This window comes from Camelus bactrianus, chromosome 23 (genome assembly GCF_048773025.1).
Source record: "Camelus bactrianus isolate YW-2024 breed Bactrian camel chromosome 23, ASM4877302v1, whole genome shotgun sequence".
Lineage (NCBI taxonomy): Eukaryota > Metazoa > Chordata > Mammalia > Artiodactyla > Camelidae > Camelus > Camelus bactrianus.
The window spans coordinates 42,055,473-42,062,003 of NC_133561.1; the positions used below are offsets into that span (position 1 = coordinate 42,055,473).

At 42.4% G+C, this 6,531-nt stretch overlaps 1 long non-coding RNA gene across 1 annotated transcript; it reads right to left on the reverse strand.

Annotated features, from left to right (window-relative positions):
* Positions 1–214: 214 nt before the first annotated feature.
* On the reverse strand, positions 215–6,132 carry LOC141574880 (uncharacterized). Its single transcript, XR_012502008.1, has 3 exons — positions 5,836–6,132; positions 2,239–2,311; positions 215–839 (listed from the first exon to the last, which is right to left on the reverse strand). It is a non-coding gene; the product is annotated as an uncharacterized LOC141574880 (long non-coding RNA).
* Positions 6,133–6,531: the final 399 nt, after the last annotated feature.

Consider the following 6,531-nt stretch of genomic DNA (forward strand, 5'->3'; position numbering starts at 1 on the left):
TATTACACAAACATGAGTTTCCATGAGTGGGTCTCTGTGTACTGTAAACTTTTAGAAAGTTTAAAGACGTGTGAAACCATAAACTGAACATGGACACTCTTCCCTCCGTTTGTAATTTGTATAGATATCTGAACAAAAGGAAAAAGGGAAGGGAAAAGGACAATGGAACCCTTGTGGATAGAATCACATTTCCCTTAGGAACCTCTCGACTAATGCAGCCCCTCCCCCAACACTGACTTAATGCAGCAACCACTGGGGATGGCAGTTACCGGATGGATTCCAGGTGAAATATTGGTGTGTACCGCGAGGCTTGTTGTGGCTGGTGGATCCAAGGTAACTGGGCAGAATTCTTTGGGTGGATCAGTGTGATGGAGGGCCTGCCGCCCTATGTGGAGGTTATCTAAGGTCTTTTTTTCGGGAAGCTGTGTAAGTTCGAGATTCTGCTGCTGCCCAAAGACCTGAGTTCACGAGTCACTTTCCAGAATCTGAAAGGGCCGACAGTGGAAGATCTGCCTGTCATCAGCTTACTGGTGTGCTTTCGCGGTACTTTCCGCCTTACCCAGTCCTCTTGACTTCAACTTTATTGGAGACACGAAGAGAAGCTGGCATAAAAGCTGGCCACACGGATTGAGGAGAGGTGCGAGCACATTGATGAGAGTTGTTCTGCTACAATGGAGAATACCTGCATGGAGACTACTCTAGAGAATACCAGGCTTGAAAGGCATTCATGCGAAATATTGAACCTTGGTGATACTGAAATAAACATACGGAGTGTCAACGTGCACTTGAGAAAGTTACTCGAATCTTTGCTCCAAGAACGGGTCCAAGAATCCTGACGTCTAAAAGAGAAGAGATGGCAGAGATGTTAACAGCGCTCATGTTCCTGGAAGTGGTAGTGAGAATCCACACATCTCAACATGCATTTACAAATCATTCAGACCAAAATGCACCAAGACCAGGTAAGCCTATTCCCAGGTTTGCACCTAGATATCAAACACTTGCTCTTCCCTCCACTCCACTCAGGCATAAATTTCAAAGGATCAGAACCTGAGCTGCAATGAAGCCTGTAGGAGAAGGTCAAGCCCCTCCTAGAATCAGAGTTCCTCCTCCTTCACACTCGGTGAACAACAGTGAACCCCTTTATGGTCAAATACTCTCAACTTAGCTCAAAAAATTAATGATAGGAATTGAATACTTAGGAATTCAATACTTAGCTCACACAAAGTAATGATGTCCTTCCCCTAGATTCAGCAAATGCTGGGGTTATGTCTTCTTTGGGCTGAAGGGAGTGTGGTAAGTGACGGGAATCTTTGACTGAACTTGAATATGTATTAGGCCTCAGTTTTTCAATTCAGAATATGAAATTTTTATAACTCAGATAGTGAACTAAAATGTATACGTGGCCAAAAACTTTAAAGGCACAGGTTATGTGGACCGTCTTTCACTTCCGTCAAGCCCCGGGTATAATATATCATGGAGGTGCAGATTTGGTTGTGTTAAATTGCCTTAGCCTACATGATCGTAAGATGAAGTGTTCTCATCACTGATAGAAGTACACCTGGTTCTCAGTATCCTAGCAGAGCTGCAGCAGTTTTCTCATAGTTAAATGCCTCTAGGTGATTTTGGAATTAAGCCTAAATCTGTATATTTTGTACACTGTAACTTGTATATTCCTAGAGAGGAATGTTACTCCTTGAAATGCCAACATTGCCTAGTATGTGTCATTGGAAGCAAAGGGCAACACATGCACAAGGGAAACCCAGGTTCGTGGCTATTTCATGGTCCAATAGGTATTTCATGGTTCCTGTTGTTGTTGGAGGCTTCATCAGTAAAATATTGACATATCACCTTCATAATTTTGGACTGCTATTTTACATTGAGTCTGTCTCTTTTTTCCTTAGGGCTGACAAAATGTTACAAAAATTGACAAGTCTGGCATCTAGGTTGATTTAGTAATTTTCAAAAACTAACTTCACTTTCATATAAATCCCAAAACATGTAAATCAATACTCTTATACTACTTAAAGACAGCAACTGCGTTATCAACATAATGTCAACGCTGGAGTCTTCAGAAAATCCCTCCGATCATGGGTGTATAGAAAGCAAAGATAAACAAACATCCAATTTCAGTGAATTCTATGGGGAAAATGTTGATTTATCGATGCCCAGTAGGCAGAGAACAAGTGCAACCTGCTCCCACTCGCTCCCATACACACAGCATTGTAAACACACACTCACCCAGCCCTTGGCACAGGTCACTTGCTGAAGAGTGGTCTGTTATTTCCAAAGACATGATGAGGCCTCAGAAAACCTGGAAGCAGGAGAAGTTAAAGTAGAGAATGGAAACCAGTGCAGGATCTGATCTCTGGTAATGGAGCATCAATAGTGAAACTGTTTACTTGGACGTACACTCTGAAGCGGGCGGAACACATGGGATTCAAGTTGATGCCCTGAGTGTTAGAAGAGTGCACAGCAGATGCTTGGCTGACAGAACTCAAAAAAATCAGCACAAAATATTCCCACAATTGAATCTGAGACCAAGATCCGTGCTGCCAAATCAGAGCTAGCAGAGGCAGCGGGAAAAGAGGGATAGGGCTACGGATGATGGCACACGCAGAACTCAGCTATCTACAGTGCATTGTGGGTTATGGTGTGTCCTATCAAGAGAGCAAGAAAACTGTGACCTCAGTGAGACAGCAACCACCGTGGTGCGTGAAGTTGAGTTTATCAATATGTCCAACGCCCACATCCACTGCATATGCAGGACCAGGGACCAATTTGGCATTTTGCCAGTAGAGCACGTGTGGGGCTCAATCAGAGATATCATGCATCTGGTCTGAGGTTTCCAGGGGGCGTTGATGTTGAAATCAGTATTAAAATTTTAGAATCTGCTACATTCGTAACCTGGACTGGGATTACGGTCTGGTTTGAGGCAGAGGATGCGGAACAGCTCTGTGGTTGCCTTCGTGAACATATGACTGAAGGATGAGGGAACAAGGAAGAGTCGTCAAAATCCATATCGTGAGAAGATGAAGTATTCCCTTCAGCATTATCTCCAAAATGAAAATGCTATATTTTGGACTGGCTGACATGGTACTGCACCGAGGACACATAGGTCGGTCTGAGGGATCATTCCAGCAGGCCCTGAACTATGACATCCAGACATACGTTTCCACTGGTGTTTCTGTAGACAGAAAAAATCTGGGAAGGACTGGTAACATTGGGACATTGCAATGGCAATATAAAGTACAAGTTCACTGTCTGTTGGATGTTATGGAGACACTACAAAATGACATTCAGAAGAATGCAGAGCTGAAAACATTAAGAAGTTTCATTTCCAAGAGAGGAAGTGCCCTGTTCCCTTACAGAATTGTGAGATTAGCGTAATAAATATGAGGTCCTACTAATTGAAATACTATGGTGTGTTCATCCGAACAAAAAAACACCAGCAATTAGAGAAATACCAGACAACACACACAGGAAAAGGACATGGCATCAATGTCTACGGAAATTTGTCCTCACAGTAATATCATGGAATTGCGTACACCAAGGAGACTAAAGTTTTCACTTAACCAAGCGCTATAAGTCTATACTAGCTACCTGATAGTACTTGAACAGTAGAGAAAAAGAAGTATAGTAAAAGAAACAGGAAGTACCATTTTCAGTTCCAAAGAGACTGAAGGCCCAAAAAATTATCTTTCCATCATCTAGATGGTTAAAACTCTACCAGAGCAAGCATTGAAATAGGAGGTAAGGAAACACTAAAGAACAAAAGTATCTCAGAATCACAAAAGGCAGAATACCAGAAAAGGGGAAGAGAAACTCTAAAGAAGACAAAATAATATAAGAAAACTCAATGGGTGAGAAAATAACTTGGCTAATGTCAGTCCTAAGCAGACTAGATAACGCAGAGGGACTCGTGCATGACTGCGAAGACACGGGAACAGAAATCCCTCGATCAGAAGAAGACATAGAAAAGCAAGAGCAAACCAATGCAAATATCGCTGTTGAATCCTGGAGTAAGAGGAAGCATGAAAGGATAGGACTCATAAGAGTCCCAAATGGAAAGTAAGAGATAAAATAAAAATTCTGTAAAGGCATTTGTACAAAAATCAGAATGAAACTTGCTGAAAGCCAAGAAAGGTTCATCAATACGTATTCAGGAACTACAAAGTGTCCAAAGGAGGTGGAATCCCAATAGTCCAACAAGCAGCTCTAGAATTCAAATAAACAAAGTTCATTTTCATCCCAGTGATCTAAAGGGCACCTCAAGGGAAGCAAATTATTCACAACAGAGGCTCCAGTGGGGTTTCAGCAGATATCTCGGCAGAAATATTGCAGGATGGGGAGGGGTGCCTGGACATAGACCATAACCTGAATGAGAAAAATCTGCAATCTAGGGTAGACTATTCATAATGACCGCGATTCCTAACAACGGCAGAGCTAGGGAATTTCACTGAGCAGCAAATCTTAAAAGAAATCAACAGTTTGAGACTGATCCTACAACAAACATTGAGAATCCTATCCTTAGAATAAAAGTAGAAAGAAGAAATGGAATTAAGAGAACCATTAATGGAAATGCAAGAAGACCATGAATTGCAAAGAAGAAAGAAGAAGAAGGCAAGGAGGACATCGAAAACCTAAAGATGGGAGAGGGAAGCAGGAAACCATAGGTGATATTAAGCACTATCTTAAGTGAATCAGCTTATATGACTCTCAGTCTGAAGCAAAAGGAGAGATGCAAGGCCTAAAGTGTTTGCAAAACAAACAAACACCAAAAGGTTACAGTTGGCTGACATATACCAAAGAACCAAGCTTATTCAAAACCGAATACTCAAAATGATGTCAGGGATCATTCAGCACGCATCGACCCAGTATCACGGCTAGAATGTACTCCACACACTTGTATTCAGAAAACAGACGCGTGCATTGCTATTCATAAATATTGATTCATAAGTGCTTATCGTGACCCAACCCAAACGACGGTTTTTTTTAAGATTTGGTCAAAGTACGTGATAAAGAATTACAAGTCTTCCAACAGGATGAATGAATGCCATATTCTACCCTACGTAGGGAAGGAATGGCATAAGCCTATAACAAAGACAAGTAGCTCTGCAACACTGTACTAAGAGCAAAAGGGACAGACAGGAAAGTGCACATTGGAATTGGTTTCATTTCTTGGAATTTCAGCACCCATGAAAAAAATGGATCCATCATCTGAGAGAGTGGGTGTTTCAGCAGAAAGCAACAGACGGATATGTATTCTGGGTGACTGGATATTACACAAACATGAGTTTCCATGAGTGGGTCTCTGTGTACTGTGAACTTTTAGAAAGTTTAAAGACGTGTGAAAACATAAACTGAACATGGACACAATTCCCTCCGTTTGTACTGTGTATAGAGATCTAAACAAAAGGAAAGAGGGAAGAGAAAAGGACCATGGGACCCTTGTGGATAGAATCACATTTCCCTTAGGAACCTCTCGACTAATGCAGCCCCTCCCCCAAAACTGACTTAATGCAGCAACCACTGGGGATGGCAGTTACCGGTTGGATTCCAGGTGGAAAGTTGGTGTGTACCGCGAGGCTTGTTGTGGCTGGTGGATCCAAGGTAACTGGGCAGAATTCTTTGGGTGGATCAGTGTGATGGAGGGCCTGCCACCCTATGTGGAGATTGGCTTAGCTCTTTTTTTGGGAAGCTGTGTAATTTCGAGATACTGCTGCTGCCCAAAGACCTGAGTTCACGGGTCAGTTTCCAGAATCTGAAAGGGCAGACATTTGAAAATCTGCCTGTAATCATCTTACTGGTGTGGCTCTAAGGTACTTTCCGACTTACCCAGTCCTCTTGACTTCGACTTTATGGGAGACACGAAGAGAATCTGGCAGAAAAGCTGGCCGCACTGATTGAGGAGAGGTGCGAACACATTGATGAGAGTTGTTCTGCTACAAAGCAGAATACCTGCATGGAGACTACTCTAGAAAATTCCAGGCTTGAAAGGCATTCATGAGACATATTGAACTTTGGTGATACTGACATAAACATTCGGAGTGTCAACGTGCACTTGAGAAAGTTACTCGAATCTCTGCTCCTAGAACGGGTCCAAGATTCCTGACGTCTAAAAGAGAAGAGATGGCAGAGATGTTAACAGCACTCATGTTCCTGGAATTGGTTGTGAGAATCCACACATCTCAACATGCATTTACCAATCATTCATACCAAAATGCACCAAGCCGAGGTAAGCCTACTCCCAGGTTTGGGCCTAGATATCAAATAGTTGCTCTTCCCTCCACTCCACTCAGGCATCCATTTCAAAGGATCAGAATCTGAGCTGCAATGAAGCCAGTAGGAGAAGATCAAGCCAATCCTATAATCAGTGTTCCTCCTACTTCACACTCGGTGAAAAACAGTGAACCCCTTTAAGGTCAACTACTCTCAACTTAGCTCACAAGATGTAATGATAGGAATTGAATACTTAGGAATTCAATACTTAGCTCACACAATGTAATGATGACCTTCCCCTAGATTCAGCAA